Genomic DNA, 23,808 nt, shown 5'->3' with positions numbered 1-23,808 from the left:
CTAATCTTATTTTTATGCAACAGAACGTAAGAAATGACTGTTTTGATGAAAATGCACTGGTCCATCAACTTTGGAGGCTTGGTGTGACCAAAAGATGATAAATTTTACAAGTTTCTTATTTTTTCCATGTGTAGTAGTCCTTGAACTATAACCTCATGAAAGGATTTTACAAAATGAGTGGATCTACTATGGTTTTGGAGGTTTTTTTCAAAACACTGAAAGGACACTTTTATGTCCTGTTAGGTTACCAACCTAGTGTTAACCTATCTTGAGAAGTAGTGAGGACTTTGACAAGCCTATCCTCATTTGCAAGACTACTAAGGAGTACAGCCTCCTTTTCGTCACCCTTTGGAGAACACTTTAAAGTAGCCAATTGTTGGAACGAAAGACTAAGTACCTTTTAATATTTTTTTTAAAGAGTATTGACACATTGATAAGTAGGAGGGTAAAGATGCATTTTAAGAATTTTTTTCATATTACCATCAAAGGTTACATGGAGAGATACCCAAACTTCCTTCGATGTCTTGGTAAAATCTATTGGAAATAGGGTTGTAGGGAAATAGATAGAGCTTGGAGAAGATGAAGAAGCTCGGGGCACACAATAGAGAGTAGTATTACTTAGTGTGCAATTGAAAGATAAGTTAGCCCTAGAGTGATGGGCATTTATACAATGCACGGGAAAAAAAACTCCTAACGAGGGAAAAAAATATCCGGAGGTCACACACATCACTACCACATGTATATGGTAACAAATCTCTCCTAGGATTGATGCTATGAATAATAGCTGGCACATAATGTGTAGGGAAGTGCCTTGCCTTGAGTGCATGATCAATCCACAAAGGAGAGTAAGCCCAAATATTTGCAAGGTTGTCTTATGTTGACACATAAGCCAAGATGATCTATCCTACTGTGAGTCTCTCTATTCCTTGCAATTGCCAACACACTCTAACTATCAGTGTATATGATATTGGTAGTGTCTTGGCCAACACCCAAATCAGCCATAAGGCGTCTGCATCATTGTATATACACCCATCACTATAGGGCCATCTATCTTTCCATTGCACACTAAGTAACACACTCTCATTTTGAGTGCCTTGAGCTTCCTTCATCTTCTCTCAGCTGTGTGCATTTCTCTGCAACCCTAATTCCAACAATTGGTATCAGAGCAGGTTGCGTCCTCTCGAGCTTAGTCGTGAGCTGCTCCAGCAAACGCCTTCTCACTTTCTTCGATTTCAATGAGGTTTGGCGAGTGTTCGTAGGTCGACAAATATTTTGAGATTGCTTGTAGAGCTTAGTGTGTGCAGATTTTTGATTTGGGCTTATTTTGACCTCCGTTTCCACTACAGGCAGGTTGCACATGCAATTTTGTCATTTTGTGCAAAATTTTTGTCAGTGCCATTTTTTCATAACAAGTGCCTTACAGTCTTCTATGGTTTGTTCTATATAGAACGTGTTGTTCTCGCTTCGTTTCTCCTCTTTTTGAGCAGTTTTCACATCAGGTGCAGCATTTACCATTGCTGACAACGACACAGATGTGTTCATGATGTTTGCTGTTGAGGACAGGCTGGATGGGGAAAATTACCCTATGTGGGCTTATATGATGCAACATGTTCTTGTGTCAAAGGGCGTCTAGAATATTTTGCAGGGCATTGATGTATGTCGTGGTTCTGAGGATATAGGCGATGTTGAGGATGTTGCAGGTCTTGCTGTAAGGATTGCTGCTATTAGAGTTGTTTTGCCTACGACAGAACAAGCTCGTTGGGATGTAAAGGATGCACGGGCTCATGTGTTGATTGCATTGTCTATAAAGCACACCATTACTCCTCACATTCGTTCACGATGAAATCTGCAAAACAGACTTGGGATATTCTAGCAGGTCTTTATGCAAGTCACAATGAGGGTAAAATTGCTTTGCTACGTAAAGAGCTGGAATCGAAGATTATGCATGAGGAAGATTATATGGACACTTTCCTTGCCGGTTTCAAGGATATCAATGAGCAACCTATTTCTGCAGGTGAAGTCATTTCAGACAGTTCCCTTGTGCAGACTATTCTTGATGCCTTACCAGATTCATACCAGACTTTTGCTAGTACTTCGAGACTGATGAACCAAGGAAATCCTGAAGTTGTCAAGTTTGATGCATTATGCACATTGCTGTTGCAAGAGTCACTTTCCAAAAAAACAGGACTAGGTAGCGTGCAATTGAACATGCTTTTATTGCTTCTCACAGAAAGGGTAATGACAACAATACAGCCACTTCTTATGGTTCTACTGCGAGTGGCAAAACTTCTGTTCCTAATGCTTCTGCTGGCAGCAATTCGTCTGGAAATTCTGGTGATAAGGGCAAAAACAAGATGCGTTGCCATTATTGTAAAGCTAATGATCACTTGATCAAGCAGTGTCCTAAGTTGAAGGCCAAAGAGGCAAAGAAGAAAGAGGGTGGCTCCATTGCAAATGCTAGTTACCCTACACATGCAGCCATTGTTGAGTCTTTTGTGAAAGGAGACTATGATGCTGATGCTGATGCAAATGGGCTTTTAGTGCAGAGTGTACTTACAATCCTTTTTCCATGATCCATGCATGTTAGTTGCTGCATATTCACATATATGGTATTTTGACAGTGGTGCTACAAAGCACATTACCTCACATCGTGAATTGTTCACCTCTCTTGAATCTATCCCTGATGGGAATTCACTCACTTGCACCAACAATGCCTCTTATCTTGTTCAAGGAGTTGGAAATATTGTGCTTAGTGCTGCAAATGGCAGTTCCTTCACACTTGTTGATGCACTTTATGTACCTGGGATCAAGAAGAATCTCTTGTCTGTATCTGCACTTGCTAGACTTGGACTTGTAGTCAAATTTGTGGATAACAGATGTACAGTTCATGATCTCAATTTTGGTGATGAAATTGTTGCATCTGGCCTTTGTGCCGTGGGCTGTATAAGCTCACTTTGTATGAAAAGTGTGGACAAAATTTTGCAAATGCAGTTGCAGATTCAAGGGCTGTTTTAGATGCAAAATTGTGGCATGCACATTTTGGGCATCTGAATTTTTCCAGCTTGCTGCGTTTGCAGAAATCTAATAGTGGTTGCTTCTTTGCCGCCTCGTGAAGCACCTATCAAACATGTTTGTGAAGGCTGTATTCTGGGTAAAATGTAGCGTTCAGAATTTCCAAAGGATGGTTCAGTCAGGGCCTCATGTAGGTTGCAGCCTGTGCATAGTGATGTTTGTGGTCCCATGCAAACTCCGTCCTTGGGCAATTACTTGTACTTCGTGACTTTCATTGATGATTACTCCAGCCATGCATGGGTATTTTTTTCTTAAAATGAAGCTCGAAGTTTTTATGTGCTTCGAACAATTTCTGGCTATGGCTGAAAATGGCTCGAAATGTACTATGGGCACCCTCCGTTCCGATCGAGGGGGGGAGTATATGTCTCATGAATTTAATGCATTTCTCGCTAGTCGTGGGATAAAACACCAATGTACAGTGCCTTATACACCTCATCGAAATGGTGTAGCTGAGAGGAAAAACACGTCACTTATGAAAATGGCACGATGTATGGTCAAAAGTCAAGCTTTTCCGCATTCTTTTTGGCTTGAGGTCATCATATGTGCCACTTATGTACTTAACAGGTGTCCTACAAAAGCTTTGCAGTCTATTACTCCATATGAAGCATGGCATGATAGAAAGCCTTCTATTGAGCACATGCGTGTTTTTGACTATTTGGAATATGATTTTGTGCCACAAACACAACGTAGAAAATTGGATGATAAGGCTGCCAAATGTATTTTTGTTTGTTATAGTGCTGAAAGTAAAGGTTACAAGTTGTATCATCCGCAAACAAAGCGTATTTTGGTTTCATGGGATGTAGTGTTTGTGGAATATTCTGTTTAGCCCTTGCTATCATGTACTAGAGACAGTAATATAAGCTCACAGGACATTTATGACACTTTGTTGCCTCTTTTCAGTGGTGGAAGTTCGAATGTAAATTCCAATGAGTCAAATGTACAGCATATGGGGGTTTCCAAAAATGTTACAAATCAGCCTATTACTGATGCAGATATACATGATGTACTTGATGAGGAAAGGGCTAAAAATGAGCATGCTAGAGGTATGCCAAAATGGTTGGTGCATACATTGATAGTAAATTGGATGCACCTTTGTCTAGTTGTACTCATTCAGGCTCTGGCCATGCATCTTATGCATCAGATTGTTATGCTTTGGTTGTGTCTAGCTTACATGATGTTGAGAAACCTCTGTCTTTTGATGAAGCACAAAATTCAAAATTGGATGGCTGCCATGCAATCATAATATGAATCATGCACTTATAGAAAGGGACACATGGACTTTATGTGATTTGCCTCTTGGAAAAAAGGCCATTGGTACAAAGCGGGTTTACAAGTTGAAATGCAAGCCAAATGGTGAGGTTGATCGCCATAACGATTGACTTGTTGCAAAAGTCTATGCACAACAAAAAGGCATATATTATGAAGAAACATTTTCTCCCACCTGTTGTATGAATACTTTTTTTTTTCTATGTGCATTGGCAGCTCATTTTGGTTGGGATGTACATCAATCAAACATTGTTACTGCTTTCTTAAATGGTGACATATTTGAGGAAGTTTATGTAACACAGCCTTGAGGTTTTGTCATGAAAGGACAAGAGGACAAAGTGTGCAGATGTAAGAAGGCTTTGCATGGGTTGAAGTAATCTCCTCGTGCTTGGTATGAGCAAGCTAACACTCATTTGGTCAAACGAGGCTTTTGTAATAGTCCAACAAAAAGCAAATTGTATGTCAAGCATGAGGGCAATGTACTTCTCATTGTGGTTCTTTATGTAGATGATTTGCTGGTCACTGGACCAAATGAGAGACATATTACTGAATTTAAGGCTGATTTGAATGCTACTTTCAAGATGAAAGATTTGGGGCTATTGCATCATTATTTGGGCATATAGTTTAAGCAGTGTGATGGTGGTATTGCCTTGTGTCAAAAAAGTTACATAGAGACATTGCTATGTAAGTTTGGAATTGAGGATTGAAAACCTATTGCCACTCCCATGGAAACAAGTTTGAAGTTAAGTCTACATGATTTCGGTGATCGTGTTGATGTCAGTCTTTACCAAATTTTTGTTGGCTGCCTCATTTATGTATGCAGCACGAGACCAAATATTCAGTTTGCAGTCTCACATGTCAACAAATTTATGCATAGCCGAGGGTCTAAGCATTGGTAGGCTGTCAAGAGGATTTTTTGCTACCTTAGTGGCACTTTATATCTTGGCTTCTTTTATCCAAGGGGGATCATTGCCGCTAGACTTACATGCTTTTTCGGACTCAAATTGGGCTGGTTGTTTTGACACGCAAGTGTCCACAAGTGGTTTTTGTTTCATGCTTGGCAGTTCATGTATTTCATGGTTGAGTAGAAGCAACCTACTGTGGCCACTTCTAGTTGTGAGGTTCAGTACCGAGAAGTCTTCACAGCTACAATTGAGTGTATATGGCTCAAAAGCCTTATGGCTGATTGGGTGTTGGAGAGGACACTGCCAACACTATCTACATTGACAGTTAGAGCGCATTGCCAGTTGTTGCGAGGAACCTAGTTTTTCATGCTCGCACAAAGAACATTGAGGTGCATTAGGGAGAGCCTCTTAGTAGGAGAGATCAGCTTGTCTTATGTGCCAACACATGACAACCTTGCAGATCTTTTCACAAATACATTCTCTCATGAGAAGCTCAAAGCTTTCCGCAAAGCTCTGGGCTTACTTCCCTTTGTGGACTGATCGTGTCCTTAGGGCATGGCACTTCCCTTTATTCATGTGCCAGCTCTCGTTCGACTGCAGGACTCCAGGGGGGATTTGTTACCATATACATGTGGTAGTGATGTGTGTGAACACACTAGGATTGTCGGGGCATTTTTTCCCTCTTTAGGAGATTTTCCCCCCCGTGCATTGTATATACACCCATCGCTCTAGGTCTATCTATCTTTCCATTGCACACTACATTTTGTGTGCCTTGAGCTTCCTTTGTCTTCTTCAAGCTGTGTGTGTTTCTCTGTAACCCTAATTCCAACACACTTAGACCCTGGGCTATGCATAATTTTTTTGACTTGTGAGACTACAAACTGAATATCATGCCTTATGTTGCATACATAAAGAAGGCATTCGACAATAGTTTGGTAAAGAGTGACATTTGCAGGATCACCAACATCAAGAAGACTGGATGCCAACCTATTTCCATGTGAGTAGCAATATGTTTGTAGTCATCGAGTCCAAACTAACATAGCAATATCTCTATGTAACTTGTTTGACACAAGGCAATACCACTATCACACTACTTAAACTGTATGCCCAAGTAATGATGCAAGAGTCATAAATCTTTCATCTTAAAAGTAGCATTCAAATGAGCCTTAAATTTATCAATATGTGTCTTATTGGGTCCAATGATCAGCCAATCATCACCATAAATAACGATGATGAGAAATACATCACCCTCACACTTTACATACAAAGCGCGTTATGTTGGACAATTATGAAAGCCTTGTTTAACCAAATGAGTGTCAATTTTCTCATACCAAGCACAAGGAGATCGCTTCAATCCATACAAAGCTTTCTTACATTTGCACACTTTATCTTCCCGCTCTTTAATGAAAAAACCACGAGATTGTGCTACATAAACTTCCTCAAATATATCACCATTCAAGAAAGTAGTAGCAATATCTGATTGATGTATCCCATCCAGAATGATTTTCCAATGCACATAGAAAATGCACAGTAGTCATACGAGAACTTGAATAAAAAATCTCTTCATAATCTATGCCTTTCTGATGTGCATAACCTTTTGCAACGAGTTGAGCCTTGTAGCGATCAATCTCACCATTCAGCTTAAGTTTCAACTTGTAAACCCACTTTGTACCAATGGCCTTTTTGCTAAGAGGCAAATTTCATAAAGTTTGTGTGTCATTTTCTATAATGCATCATATTTTGATTGCATGACAACCATCCTAATTTGAGTAATTATGTGCTTCATTAAAAGATAGAGGTTCCTCTACATCACATAAGCTAGAAATAGCCAAAGCATAATAATTTGATGCATAAAATGCATGGAAAGAACTTGAATGAGTATGAATAGACAAAGCTTCATCCAATTTATTGTCGCACATAGTATGCACAAGCCATTTTGGTATACCTCTAGCCTGCTCCTTCTCAACCTTTTCCACATCAAGTACATCATGTACATCTGCATCAGTAATAGGCTGATCCGTAGCATTTTTTGTAACTCCTGTAGGTTGTATATTTGCCTCATTGGGATTTACATTCGTGCCCACCATTGAAAAGAGACAATAAACTGTCATAAATGTCATGTGAGCTTACATTACAGTCTCTAGTACATGACAACAAAGGCTGAACATAATCTTCCACAAATGCAACATCTTGTGCAACCAAGATAAGTTTTGTTTGCGAATGACATAACCTGTAACCTTTGCTTTCATTACTGTAACCAGCAAAAATGCATTCAACAGCCTATCATCCTTTTTTCTTTTGATGCTTTTGTGGGACCAAAGCTTAAGCCAAACAACCAAAAACGTGCATGTGATCAATAGATGGCTTTTTATCATGCCATGATTCATAAGGATTCTTAGATTGCAAAGCTTTTGTAGGACACCTGTAAAGTACATAAGTGGCACACATGATAGCCTCAAGCCCAAATGAACGTGGAAAAGCTTGAATTTTGACCATGCATTGTGCCATTTCCATAAGCAATCTATTTTTCCTTTCAACAACACCAATTTGATGAGGTGTATACGGCACTATACATTGGTGTTTTATCCCACAACTAGCCAAAAATTCATTAAAGTAATGAGACATATACTCCCCCCCTTGATCTGAACGGAGGGTGCCAATAGTACATTTAGAGACATTTTCAGCCATAGCCAAAAATTTCTTGAAACACATAAACACTTCGGACTTAGATTTAAGCGGATACACCCATGCGTTCCTGAACTATTCATGAATGAAAGTCACAAAGTAAAGGTAATTGCCCAAGGACAGAGTTTGCATGGGCCCACACACATCACTATCCACAAGCTGAAATATGCATCTAGCCCTAAGTGATCCATCCTTTGAAAACTTTGAGCGCTGCATCTTATTCAAAATACAACCTTCACAAACATGCTTCAAGAGGCGACAAAGAAGCAACCATATTAGATTTTTGCAAACACAGCAAACTGGCAAAACTCAACTGCCCAAAACATGCATGCCAAAGTTTTGCATTTGAAACAACCTTCGAATCCACAATAGCATTTGCAAAATTTTGTCCACACTTGTCATACAAAGAGACTTGATACAACCCATGACACAAATGACAGATGCAACAATTTTATCGTTGAAACTAAGATCATGAATTGTACAAGTATTATCCATAAATTTCACAACAAGGCCAAGTCTAGAAAGTGCAAATACAGACAAAATATTCTTCTTCATCCCAGGCACACACAATGTATCAACAAGTATGAAAGAACTACCATTCACAGTAGTCGGCACAATCTTTCTAACCCATGGATCGGATAAAAGGCATTGTTGGCACAAGTGTATGTATTCCCATGAGGGACAGCCTCAAGAGAGGTAAACAAGTCACGATATGATGTAATGTTCTTTGTAGCACCACTGTCAAAGTACCACATGTCTGAATCTACAGCAGCTGACATACATGCATCATGGACAGAAGGATCATAAGTGTACTCTGCACTAAATGCCCACTTTGCATCTACATCATCATCAAAATCTCCTTTCACAAAAGATTCTACAATAGCTGCACTTGTAGTAGAACCCGTCTCTTTCTTCTTTGGCCTCTTTTGCCTTCACTTTAGGACACTACTTGATCAACTGATCATTAGCTTTGCAATAATGGCGACGCATCTTCTTTTTTGGCCTTTTCACAAGGATTCCCAGACGAGGTGTTTCCAACAAAAGCATTAGAAACAAGAGATTTTTCACTGGTTCAAGAACCATGAGAAGTGGCTACATTACTTTTCTTTGAGCAACAATAAAAGCATGTTCAATTGCCTGCTGTTTAGCCGTGTTTTTTCTTGAAAGTGACTCTTGACAACAATGTACATAATGCATCAAACTTGACAACATCAAGATTTCCTTGGGTCATAAGTTTCCAAGTACGAGCAAAATCCTGATAGGAATAGGCAATGTATCAAGAATAGTCTTGCACAAAGGAACTGTTTGAAATGACTTTGCCTTCTACAAAAATAAGTTTCTCATTAATATCCTTGATACTAGTAAGGAAAGTGTCCATATCATCTTCCTCATGCATAATCATTGACTCCAACTCTTCACACAACAATGTAATTTTAGCCTCGTTGTGAGTATATCCAAAAAAATTCACCATCTCATCCTTGATTTCACATGCTATATGTACACAAATAACAAGATCTTCCAAAGAAAAAAAATTAATTACATAAATCAGAGTCTTCTTTAGGAATTCCCTTTGTAAATTTCTTCATTCATAAAGTCATAAAGCAAAATACTGTGAGCACATCAGTATCCCTTTCAGTTTCCTATTGTGCAGATATATGTCCTTCTCTCCCATAGTCAAAACACTTTCCCATTTTGAGGTATTTGAGTTTCTGTTCCTCTGTCAATCAGGGACTTGTATCTTTCTTTCCTCTTCTTTTGTTATGACTTGTTGAAAGTTGACATGTTGGATAAGTCAAGCTACCTGAATGCATAATAAACCCTTACTTAGCATGTTCCATCAATTGCTGTATAGACTCAAATTTTTGTAATAAGTACTAATCGCGTATCTCTTTGGGAAGTGCACAGAAAAACTGTTTGATTTGCTCCTTAAAACTGATCTTTTTAAAAAATGAGGCGGGTAGAAAAACATCCCAAAATCTCTTGCAATAATGTCCAAAGTATCTCCCTTGGTCATTCCAAGATGATTCCAAGCGGTAATCACATCATTTTAGTACTCTTGAGTGAGCCACAAGGAAATAAAAAGTTGCTTGAACTTTATCTACTTTGTCAATGCTTCTTTTTGTAACAAAAGAGTGGAGCACCATGTGTGTGCATTTTCTTTCAAATAGGATGCTGCCCTCCTGATCTTGGAGTGCTCTAAGTAGCGGCCTCCAAAAAATGCTATGTCAAACTGTTGAATAAAAGCAAGGGCTTTGTGAGCAGCTTAGAAAGGTATCAAATTTTGGTACTTGTCCACCCCCCTTAAATCCTTTGGTCTTCTTGATCTTATCCTCGAGAAACTCATATTGATTTCCCTATAAAAGTGCTTCCTCCTAGAATAAAACATTTGGTCATCAGAGTCTGAACTCTCAAAAGAGGATGAATCTTCCTCACAACTATCAAAAAAAATTGAGATCTTTGATGTATTTTACTTTTCTTAGCCTTCTTCTTGTTCTTTCCATGTCTTTGGTTCTTTTGTCATTTCTTTCCTCATCACTTGAATCAGAAGAGGAAGAGATGTTGGAACTATTAGAAGAGGATGAGGACAAAGTGGACACATCCTCAAAGTGAACATGCTTCTTGGATTTTTGTGCATTTGAAAAAGAAGACTGTAGACCCGAATAACCACGATAATTTTTTCCCTTGCTGTGTCTCTTTGAATCTTCATGGTGTTCAATATTTGGTTGACTTGTCGTTCAATCACATCATCAAGTTCATCTTCAGTGTACATCCCCGAGGCAGGTGGTTTGTCATAAAATTTAATATCTAACTTTCTCAAATGATTTTTTCATCTTAAATGGGCCATTTAAAGTGGGGAGATTCATAGACCAAGAGTTAGCATATTAATATGTGTGTTGCTAGACCTATCTCAATAAGGGACCAAGGAGAGAGAAATTCTACCTAAGAGCAATGTGAACCTAATGAAGCTTAAAATGACCTTAGGGTAAGCTTCATTAAAGCCTCCAAAGGTTAGTGATAAAGTCCTTCACACCTAGTATCAATGGGAAAGACTATTGCCAACACTAGGTATTTACGAACTCTTAATACTAAATCTAAGGTTGCAAGGGACCCAAGTGGGTCAAGTGGCAACCCCCACTTGCATTGGGCAAGCCCTAAGTGTAGGGAAATGAGAGAGAACACGCACACACTAGGGAGCTCACCTTTTTCCTTAATGCATAAAGGACACATGTCAGGCTTTTAGCTATGTTGCCCACAATTAAGTCTGAATCCTATTGGTAGCCAATATGAAGGATCAACGAGAATTAAGATTTATAAATCAAGATTAAACCTCATTAGGTAGCCCATGAAGAGAACCAACAAGATCAACTGATCTTTACATGAGCTAGCTTAGATCGTATTGTATAGTCTACCAAGGGGACCAATAAGAATTAAGCAACCCATGAGCAAGCTTAAATCCTATTGGCTAGCCTACCTTCAAATCCAATAAGAATTTAGCTTCATTTAATTAAAGAATTAAGATCTCTTTTCAAAAAGGGAATAAAGGACACTTGTCACAAGACTAGCCCTCTTGCTTGATATGAAGAAAGCCATTCATTGGCTAGCCCCTAGTATGGACCAATAGCCTTCAATCTAGTGTATTCTTAGAAAATCAATGAGAATACTCACTCTTGCACCTCACACAAGCATACTCACAACGTGAGAGTCTCCTTCTCATGTGTGGGAAAAGTGGAGAAGCCTACACCAACGACACATGAGCATGGAATGCAAATCCAAGCAAGTGCCAAGCTCCAAGCATTCTCATCTTCTTCTCCATCTCCATTACTAAGCTATGCTATGCTCTATGAGCGAACTAATGTGAGAGGAATACTTCTTTCTCAGAAGAATACTCCTTCTTCTTCTTTTCCATCCTCACTTCTTTCTAGATCTCTCTACCTTTGAAGGTGTTTGAGGTCTTGGGGATTGAGGCCAAAGCCAAGTTTTATTTGTGCATGAAGCATAATTGTGGTGCATGAAGCTTTCCATCTTCATGGCACCAAATGGTATTAAGGAACACAAAGATTGTATTGTATACAAGACTCTCTTCATGGGAGAATCTATAATACAAAGTGCTTTTGGAGGGGGGACCACCGGCTCCAAGTAAATCCGATCCTCAATTGTTGTCAATCTCAATTCCTCGCTCTCTTTCAAGTTATAGTTCATGCCAAGATAACTAGTTATGTTGCTTCTTGTTACAGACTCCAATCAAGCACTCTCTCTTTCTTAATTAGGAACCTCCTTAATGAAATTCTCTCTACAGTCAATATAATTCCGCTACGATTAATGATATTATCACAATTTTGCTACATGGTTTCTTCAATGTGGACTTTAATGGTGAATTGATGACTGTACACCGTTAGGAATGCATCTCATCAATCGGGTGCCGAGTCAAAAAAATTTCATATTGCGGATCCTTCAAATATCTGCTTAGCATAAGCATCAACATGATGTTGACGTTGCATCTCCATTCATTCATACTTTGTAGGTTGTGGTGACCCGTACTCTTCTTCTGATTGTCCATTTAAATTTTTTGTACTTTCACCCGATTCGGAGACGTTGTAGCGTGGGTTGGTCTGATTCTTGCAGGATTCATCGCCTAAATCTATGTGTGTCACAGTAAAAAGGATCAAATTTCTTGGTGGAATGAAAATCCATTGTTGCAAATTTGGACACCCCAAGTCGTAAATGTGGCATGACGCACAAGAGAATCACTTAAAACACCTAACAAACTTTATCATAGTTAAATAGAGTCAACACAACCCGACGTAGTTCCGTGCCCAGAGGTACTGGCCGCAAAGTCTGGTGCCCCTTCTTGTATTAGTTTTTATATTCATGCTTGAGAAAAGTACAAAGTCTGAGGGTCCTCTCTACTTGACTGTGCTCATCAGAGAAAGTTTGAGACGGGGAGTGCCCCTGGGTTCATATTTAAAGGCCGATGGCCTTTCCAAAAGCATTACATCAAAAAGCTTCAAGCTCAAAATCTCTAGGCCTAAATATGCCAGCATAAAACAAAAAACCCGTACGCTGCCACATCAGCACTATCAAGGCATTTTGCGGGATTTTGTATGGCTGTCCATGTCAGCATGTCAACACAATTTGTAGGCTTTCAATGCGTACAACTATCCATGTCATTGTGAATTTTGAGTAAACTACCACATCATTAGTTTGTGATAGTTCCCTAGCAATCAATGATCAACAGACTGCTAGGGGGTCCATTTACCCCTATAAAAGGGCACATTGTCCCCCTCTCCCTTTTTCTCTTTCACTCTCACACTCTCCCACCAGGGAAACTCTCTCAACTCTCTCAATCTCACACACTCCCACCAAGGAACTCTCTCCACTCTCTCACTCTCACACACTCCCTCCAAGGGCACTCTCTCAACTCTCTCTCTCTCTCTCTCTCTCTCTCTCTCTCACACACACACACACACACACACACACACACACACACACTAAAACCCCTCTCGCTCTCACTGTCCCTCCCATTACCCTCTATCCCTCCCTTCCTACCCCTCCTCCCATTACCTTCTATCCCTCTTCCCATCCCTCCCATTCTACTTTATCTTCCATCTTTCCTCCCATCCTACTCTCCACCCCGTTCCTCTCTTTTCATCTCTCCCACCCACTTTATCACTCTTTTTCTTAATGATACATTCTATCCCTCTATTTTTTCCTCTTTTGCCAAATTTTTCATCCGCTCTTCTCTCTCTACCTCTACCTCACATACCCACCTTCTGTTATTCTATCTCTCTCACTTGACACATTCTTACTCTTTCATTTTCCACTTTCATTATTAAAAAATGCCAATTCTTACGAGAAACCAATCCAAAGGAGTCAACTGTTAGGAAAAATTCCCAATCAACATGAATCAAGAAAGCGGTTCATCCTTTGCAATGACATGTGCAATTGTTGCGTCTATGGTGATGGTTGCACACATAGATCCATAGATGGGTGCAACCACTTCCACAACCATAGAGCCACAAAATATTGGTAATGACCCATTGAGTGATCTCTTTGAATCCATGGGTGATAGTCATATTTTCTTGGGGTGGATTGATGCAAGTATTATTCCATACAATCACCTCTTGCCAAGGACTCCTCTTTGTCATCTTTTGGCCAATCCGGTCATTAGAACGAACATCAATTGTGTGGTAGAACTCATTACTTCTATAGATGAAAGACGCTATCAACCCATGATGGTTCATTTCATTGTATTGGAAGCTTTCTCTGGGAAAAATTTTGTACCTTTCAATAGCATGGTATTTATGGTAGAGAGTTGGTGATGTCTCCCACATTCCATGATTAAATTAGAGCCACTTGATGCATGGTTTTTAGGACCCCTTCTGAAGATGCAATAAAGGCACAGTCAGTTGTTGGGGAGATGAGGATACTCTAATCCAAGGGATCTCGAAAGAGAAGAAAAATCTACTTCACAAGCACCAAAGAGTAAAAAGTGCCATGGACAGAAGATACGTGGGAACGAGCTCTTATGCATGCCTACAACCTATATCTTACAGAATAGCCCATTCTAGGTGTGAATTTCTAGTGAAATTTACACGAGGATGTTCGTGTGGACTCACAGCACAACATACTCCGTTTTCACTTTTTTACCGACAGTAAATATTTTTTACCACAGTAAATACTTTTTACCTACAGTAAATATTTTTCACCGACATGGTAAATACAAATCACTTTTTACCTACAGCAACTTCTTTTACCCATGGTAAATATTTTTTACTCAACCATAAGTATTTGGTAGGTAACAGTTCACTGTTACTAGAAGCAGTGATTGGGCATCAACAACGCAGTTACAGGAGGAGAAAAGGGGAAAATCTTATGGTAAAGGTGAGTCAATAGGGATAAAGACTTTTGAGTTGAAAAGAGACATGCTGATTTTTTCAAAGAAGCCATGGTTGAGGATTTTTTGAGAATTTGATATTTAGGAGGATCTAGCTGACATGTGCAGAACCTCCAGTTTCAGCAGCCACCTTACCTGCTCTTAAATGCTGGTCAAGGCCTTATCCCCATGTGTCACAATCAAAAAAATCAGCATTTACCCTCCCCTCTCACATCACTCTAGAGAATATCTTGATGGTGACATATCAGGTGACCTCAATCTGTTGACCACCCTAAGCAAAAAGTAACCCCAATCAACGGATTTAAGCATGTTTATCCCTAATCCTAAACCCTCTCAGAAACCTATATAAGGAGGCCTTCTCTCACTCAAAACACAACACTTCACCCACTTCACCAAGCAATGAAGCTATGACGACATTGCTCACAACGAGGAGCTATGGATGGAGCTCTACTCTCTCTCCCTCTCTCTCTCTCCCTCTAGTATGCTACATTACTAGCCCTAAAACCTAAATAAGGAGTCTTCTCTCATGCTCCATGGCCACCATCCTCGCCATCATTCTCTAAGGTATTGATGTGTTGCTAGTAGGATCATACCTACTTGCTGGGTTGATTGTTTTTGACAAGGGATTATGCCATCCTTGGCTTGCTTCTCTATATCCTTGTTATGTATGATCAGATGTCGTTGTATTGTTAAGCTGATGTCTTGTGTATATATATGCTACATAAGGTCCCTAAGCTTCGTTTCTATGTGTTTTGCCATATGTTTTGATTCCATCATAATGCCAGAAGTCTCACTTGCCTATGTGCACTATGTGTGAGGTCCCTAAACCTCTTAATTTAGGGTGGTGCCCCTCTTTGCTTGTTTGCATGAGGCGTGGTTTGTGGAGTGTGCACGAGTGGAGAGGCCACTCGATTGCATTGCTCTTTTTCCCGCCATCATTTTGGTGCCCCCACGGAGGAGGGCTACACAGACCTTCAGTCCACAAACAATGAAGATGTGCAATCTACAACATGGACGAATGGCGTGAGGAGTTTGCAAATTGGAGAATAGAAGAGGAGGAGGCTTTAGAGGCCTTAAAAGCTTTCATCGAGGTCTTGTTACTAGATTGAAGTGTCATTGAAATTCAAGAAGTAAGTTCTTCTGCATGCCTTGTTCGTGATCGTCGCCAACGAAGGAGAGTGAGAAGAAGAGCTTGATATACCTCTCCTCTCAACCTATGAGTGCTCCAGAAACCTCCAACGCACACGAGCTTGAAATATTCTACATCAACATACATGAAGGTACTGTGACACACATTAAGGGAAGAGAAAGCATCAGCAGACCTCTCTTTCCTAAGGAGCCGACTAAGAGGAGGAAGATCACCTCTACACCTAAGTGGCCCAAGGCCGCAGCGCGTGCTCAAGCGTAAGGTAACATTTGGCTTAATCTCATTAATAAGGGATTACATGACCACTACAGGCAAGAAAAAGGCTAGTGAGCAACCAACTTCAACCTCCAACTTACAACCACGACTCTCACCCCTAAATCCTCCTGAAGCAAAGAGGCGAAGGCTTGCCTACAAGATTGCCACCCGTCTGCGAGTGCTCCCAGTGCACTTTGTGAATCCAGACACCACCAATCCCAAGCCAACCTCCTATCCGCGTGAAGATCACTTTGGATATTGTCCAAAGTGCTTTGGAGACCGGGTGAAAAGCCTCCCTGCCCTACCTTTGCTGCTAATTTTCAAGAAGTTATCTCAATCTAAGGAAACTATCTTAGTTGATGATGTGCTGCACATTAATGGTGTCACTTTCATTCGTCATGCTGATTATGGTAATAGCATCCAATTGTTGCTTGATAAAAGGTTCAGCATTGTACAAAGTGTTGCCATCACGCCTTACATCTTCACAGATGCATCAGGAAGAGTGGAAGTGATCCGAGGTGCTGACCTTCTGTGGCTGATCAGGCTCATTGGTCCCAAGGTGGTGCAACTAAGCTAGGCTCTTGTGTGTAAGTATGGATGCCAATAATGAGAATGATGATCCCCACATGTTTCCTTTCCATTTTGTGCGTCATATCCGTGTGAATATTTGTACTGATAGAAAAATCTTTTATCAGCAAAGAATAGCCCTGTTGTTTGGAGCCGAGAGACTTGGGGAAATCTTGCGCTCTCCTCATCCTGTCATTCTACCCTTACTAGACTATTACCATTCCTTTGATCTGTCGATCTTCATCCTATTTTGAGCTAAGTTGTGCTAAAGCTTCAAATTGTAATTACCATACTCTATTTTAAAATAAATTGGAGCTGTTTGTGTAAAATAAATTGGAGCTGTTTGTGTAATTGTTTACTCTCTCACTTATGGCCTTCCCTAATTTTTATGGTAAGCCTGGGGAGGTTGCTCCAGACTTTTTGGATAATTTGGAAATGGCCTTTCTGGTATCGGGAAGGGATGACGAAGCTACTAAGTTAAGGGCCTTTCCTTTGGTCTTGAGGGAAGGTGCAAAATTATGGTATCAAACTTTGGCACCTGAAGAAAGAAGAGACTGGGAGTCCTTAAAGATGGCCTTCATCGAAGAATTTCGCCGCCATGAGCCTCCAGAGGAGATATGGAGACAGCTCTTAGAGCTACGCCAAACATCACCCAATGACTATAGAAGCTATGAAGGAAAGTTTTCCAACCTGTGGGAGAAATGGTGTGCATCACTAGGTGAAGGAGAAAGGGCGCCAGAATGCCTAAAGAAGGACTGTTTCCTGGCAGGGCTTTACCCCATCCTTCGAGAAAAGGTAAAAGGTAAATTCCCAGATACCTTTGATAAAGCTATGACTTATGCAAGGGAGAAGGATAGGAAGTTAAAATTCCAAGCTCAACTACAAGGGGGAATGGAGCCTCCACCGCTAGCTCAACTTACGGCAAGGGTAGTAGCAGGGACAGGAGCAACAGACCAAGAGTCCTCTCAACAAGAATTACTTCAACAAATCACCAATCAACTAGAGAGCCTGTCCATCAATCTGGTTCGAGGTGTAAGGGCTCCCCAGCCAGGAAATGAATGAAATAGACAAGAAGGACAAAGGCAAGCACGTGAGTACATTTGCTACAACTGTGGAGAGGTAGGTCACGGCATGTATTATTGCCCCCATCCACGACTCTATCAAGGAAATGGTAATCAAAGACGACCTCCTCGCCAGCAAGTCACTCCTCCTCGAGCTAGGCCACTAAATAGACAAAATGCACACGTGGCTCCACCAATCCAAATATAGAGACCCTCCTCCACCACCACAAGCACCAGCAGAGATCCCTCCACTACCATCGGGAGGGGAGGACAGGGCTGTCTCTGTCATAAGTCTTGACAATGGTAAGGATAAAGGGAAAGAAAAAATGGAGGAAGCTATTGCCATGCCAATAAAGAGAGTTAGGAGACAAAGAACTGATGAAATGGAAGCTTCAGAGCCGGATAAAGGGAATGAGGGTTCCTCCCAAGTGATAGGAGACAAGAAAAGGAAGAGTAGGTCAAGGAGGCACATAGGAGTAGAAGACTTTCCACTTGGGGTAGGATCCATACCTTACGACTTGGTAGCAGATGTGAGTAAGCAAGGACCAAAGATTTCATGGCAGAAACTCCTCCACCTTTCCCCAAAGATGCGTAGAACCTGGTCTAAGATGGTCAGCACCAGGAGGGCTAAGGCAAAGTCAGTTGGGTCTATTAGTGCAAGAGGCATGAAGGATATCGTGCCAGTCATTGATGCAAAGATTAAGAGTCATCGAGTCTCCAATGTGTACGTAGATGGTGGAGCCAACATTTGTGTTATGACAGAGAAATTAATGCACAGGTTGGGTTTGGAAGTAAACGAGCAAACTTCCTTACAAGCTAAGATGGCAAATAATGTAAGGGTGGCTTGTGTGGGAAAGGTTAATGGAGTGAAGGTTTCAGCTTTTGGTGTGGCAATCTCAATTGATGCTTATGTGATCCCAACTAAGGGGGAGGGCTATCCGCTAATCCTTGGAAGACCTTGGCTTATGGCTATGAAAGCTAGGCAAGATTGGGAGACAGGTTCCCTTGAGTTGCGACCAAATCATAAGGTAGGTGGCAAGCAACAAAAAATTTTGTATGACATGAAGCAGGGTAGACAACAAGACCTAGAGATAGAGACTTCTATGGATGAATGGAGCACAAGCAGTTTCTCTTCATCTGAGGAGGATGCTAGCTCTTTGGAATTCATGGGTATAATACCGCGAAACCCAGAAGGAGAAGGTGGTCAAGACTCTTTAACAAGGAAGAAGCCACAGGCTTAGAGGAGATGCTAGCTAAGGACCTACTAGAAGAAGAGAGAGAACCCTATTTGCAGGTACTAAAGAAGCATGCTGGCCTCTTTATAACTGATTACGAGCACATTAAAGGAGTGACGGTAACCCAACACCATATCCAATTAAAGGAAGGTGCCGTCAACCTTGTTGGTGATGAGGTATTTGCACAGGTTGAAGCTCTAGTAGGTCATGTTTCTGAGTATAAAGAGATGGTTGTGGAGACGTTTACAGAGGGTTGGATACAGGTTTGAAAAGTGATCAGGTTTGCTTGGCTATGCAGCAAGTGGAGGCAAATGGCAGGGTCTTGCTATGTTATGTGATGCTATGGATACATGTGTTATTGGAGGTTGCTTTACATATATTTTTGTGTCAATGGCGAGGTTTTTTTGAAGTGGACTATACCATGGAGGGTTCTGTAGCAGATGGTAGGATAGCTGCTTATGATTCAGGTTTCTCAAGTGATGGCAAGTATGCTTATAGTGGACATGAAGGATTATGGATGCAGGGTGACGAAGCTCCGTGCCATAAAGAGCTGGAAGGGTGGCCTGTCTATTGGCCTACAAGTGCAAAGGAAGGCTTGGATATACATGTTTTACAGGTTGATGGCAATGAGCAATGCTTTACTTTTGATCCACGTGGATTCTACACCATGCCTGGGGGAGCTTTGAGCTTTCCATTTGACCCTGGAGGGTGATGCAGTAGCAGATGCTTTTTTCTCTATCTCTATCCTATCTATATAGCCACTATACTATCATTTTTCTTATACAGTCTATAGATCTATGTTATATAATTCTCTCTATACAGTCATCTTTTACCTAAATAATACTATGGTTGAGCATGAATGCTCAACGAGGGGTTGGGCAAAAAAAAAAAAAAAGAGAATGCTACCAGTGAAAGCGGATATTGACAATAGATGGGGTATGGCTTTCAAGGGTCTAAGAGACCAGTTGTTAGTCATGGATGGATACAATTATTCATCAGAAAGGACTAAACAGGGTGCATCAGCCAAGAAAGCAGTAACATGGCAAATTCAATTGGTACCAGGTGGGTAAGTATTCAAGAGAACCCTATTGTAGCACAACCTACATCTAGAGGCATCAAATACCTCTAGCTTAAGGGGGAGGGCTATATGATGCATGGTTTTTAGGACCCCTTGTGAAGATGCAATAAAGGCACAGTCAGTTGTTGGGGAGATGAGGATACTCTAGTCCAAGGGATCTCGAAAGAGAAGAAAAATCTACTTCACAAGCACCAAAGAGTAAAAAGTGCCATGGACAGAAGATACGTGGGAACGAGCTCTTATGCATGCCTACAACCTATATCTTACAGAATAGCCCATTCTAGGTGTGAATTTCTAGTGAAATTTACACGAGGATGTTCGTGTGGACTCACAACACAGCATACTCCGTTTTTACTTTTTTACCAACAGTAAATATTTTTTACCACAGTAAATACTTTTTACCTACAGTAAATATTTTTCACCGACATGGTAAATACAAATCACTTTTTACCTACAGCAACTACTTTTACCCATGGTAAATATTTTTTACTGCACCATAAGTATTTGGTAGGTAACAGTTCACTGTTATTAGAAGCAGTGATTGGGCATCAACAATGCAGTTACAGGAGGAGAAAAGGGGAAAATCTTATGGTAAAGGTGAGTCAACAGGGATAAATACTTTTGAGTTGAAAAGAGACATGCTGATTTTTTCAAAGAACCCATGTCAAAAGAAGCCATGGTTGAGGATTTTTTGAGAATTTGATATTTAGGAGGATCCAGCTGACATGTGCAGAACCTCCAGTTTCAGCAGCCACCTTACCTGCTCATAAATGTTGGTCAAGGCCTTATCCCCATGTGTCACAATCAGAAAAATCAGCATTTACCCTCCCCTCTCAGATCACTCTAGAGAATATCTTGATGGTGACATATCAGGTGACCTCAATCTGTTGACCACCCTAAGCAAAAAGTAACCCCAATCAACGGATTTAAGCATGTTTATCCCTAATCCTAAACCCTTTCAGAAACCTATATAAGGAGGCCTTCTCTCACTCAAAACACAACACTTCACCCACTTCACCAAGCAATGAAGCTATGACGACATTGCTCACAACGAGGAGCTATGGATGGAGCTCTACTCTCTCTCCCTCTCTCTCTCTCTCTCCCTCTAGTATGCTACATTACTAGCCCTAAAACCTAAATAAGGAGTCTTCTCTCATGCTCCATGGCCACCATCCTCGCCATCATTCTCTAAGGTATTGATGTGTTGCTAGTAGGATCATACCTACTTGCTGGGTTGATTGTTTTTGACAAGGGATTATGCCATTCTTGGCTTGCTTCTCTATATCCTTGTTATGTATGATCAGATGCCGTTGTATTGTTAAGCTGATGTCTTGTGTATATATATGCTACATAAGGTCCCTAAGCTTCGTTTCTATGTGTTTTGCCATATGTTTTGATGCCATCATAATGCCAAAAGTCTCACTTGCCTATGTGCACTATGTGTGAGGTCCCTAAACCTCTTAATTTAGGGTGGTGCCCCCTTTGTTTTGTTCTTTTCTTGTTTGCATGAGGCGTGGTTTGTGGAGTGTGCACGAGTACAGAGGCCACCCGATTGCACTGCTCTTTTTTCCGCCATCACCACTCTAGAGCAGTTACATGGAGGAGAAAATGTAAATTTTGTGGGATGGGGATCATCGGCTTCACGCTTCAAAAGATTGGGCATTGCGCAAGTGGCTGTAAGAATTTTCAACCTCGAAGGCTTGAAATCATGAGTGTAAAATATGACCTTAAGGAGATGACATAATTTCTATTAGTGTGCAACATGATCAACAAGTAAGGTTTTTAATTGTATTTTTTTTGCACTTAAATTTAAAATTGTTGACAAATTGTTACCATAAAATCAGGGTCACACGAGTCCATGTGCCTCACACCACTGCCCACAACATCTTCATGATACAAAAGTTACCACTTGTGGGTCCACAATCCTTGTTGGACAAGCTCAATGAGGAGGACATGGAAAAAGCTAAGAGGTTGCTTCATGGTACGACAATTAACTAATCAAGATGGCTTAGACTACCAATGTCTTTGCTAGCACAACTATTGTGGAAGGTGAATGTAAGTTATAATACGCATGTATTGGATGAATTCATTGTATTTTTTTAAAACTTAACAGTTTGTCTTTATGTTGTATAGTATAGGAGGATTTTGATGTAATGTATTACCATTAAACGCAGAATATGCTTGCTATGGACAATAGAGAGTACTTTTCAAGAGAAGAGAAGTACAAAGGAAGCTATGACATGGCTCTAAGAGAGACTAAGAAGTTCTTCATTCGAAAGAGATTTGAGACAACGATCATCACCAATCCTGAGAATGGCGCGAACTTCTTTCAAATGTGTATTTCATTTGTGGGTTGGGGAGAGAAAGGATGCAAAATGACCCCCTTCAAGGTTTCAAAGGCTACACATTAGTGTTGCAAAGTAAGTATTCTTTGCTTTTGAACGCATTGACTTTTTTATAATTATCTAAGTTTATATCCAATGAAACATTGTAGGAAATGTTGTTTTGTTGACATACTGGCCAAGAGTGATGTTTCCAGACCGAGACATCTATTCCAACTCAAGAGAATCCATTCTCGTATTCTATTCTCGCAGTAGAATGCACGTCTACTGGTGGTAGGTAGAAAGGTGGATATAGTAACATTAGAGTACAGGATCATATATATGAATGCAATATTGCTAATTCTTGAAGTGCAGGGGTTTATTCAACTTGGTGAAGAAGATGGAGCCCAAGAATTCCATATTGAAGAAGCTCCACTCACATGTTGTATGTGATTGTGGCCTATCTCTTGGAGAGGCACTGTAAGCTTTTTGACAAAACCACTTTGGCAAGGCATTTGTGCGGTGGAAGGCAACCATATAAGCCATACACAACAGAAAGGAGCAACCGCACTTTGCATGCACTGTGCAACACCTACTATTTGAGTATTTGACTATTAAGTTTTATTGGGGCATATGATTCATATTGTATGTTTTGGTCAATGGAGTCAATATTGTAATTTATAGATGGTGATTGGATTTCCTCAAGAAAGGTTTGCATAGTCCATACCTCGAGCATCTCGACAATGCATGGGTCAAGTCTAACAGAGAGGAGAGTGGGATCTATCTCGAGCTGAGTGGATATACAAACTCCATGGTAAGGATGTGTGGAGAGACTATCCAAGGTTCTTGAACTATGTCAATGGGATTTTTTGTAGTAGAATTATTAACATTAAATTGATAACCTAACAATATATAAAGTCTCCTTTCAACTTTTTGAAGAAAACTTTGATTCTCTTAGTAGACTTGTTGCTTTTGAAAAATCCTATGTTAAGCTTGAAGTTAAGAGATCACTACTCTTGAATGAGGGGGTCACTTAATAATTATGTGACTATCACGCGAGTGCAGTAGGAAGTGTTATTAAATTTAATTTTTTCTCACATTTTCACATACAAAAGGGCACCGTAAAATGGAATTGGGGGAAGAAGTTATAGACTAAATAGAAAAAGGGTGTATTCTATTTGTCAAAAATTCATATATAAGGAGCTTTATAAATAGTCCTTGAATGCATGCAATATACACAATTTGTATAGAGTGGATCCCCCCCCCCCCCCCCCCCTCCCGCCCCACCACCAAGCCACTACTTATGAAAGAAATGAGTAAC

The sequence above is a fragment of the Adiantum capillus-veneris genome, chromosome 30 (genome assembly GCF_014529385.1).
Source record: "Adiantum capillus-veneris isolate H3 chromosome 30, ASM1452938v2, whole genome shotgun sequence".
Classification (NCBI taxonomy): Eukaryota; Viridiplantae; Streptophyta; class Polypodiopsida; order Polypodiales; family Pteridaceae; genus Adiantum; species Adiantum capillus-veneris.
Note: the sequence above shows the minus strand (reverse complement) of the source record.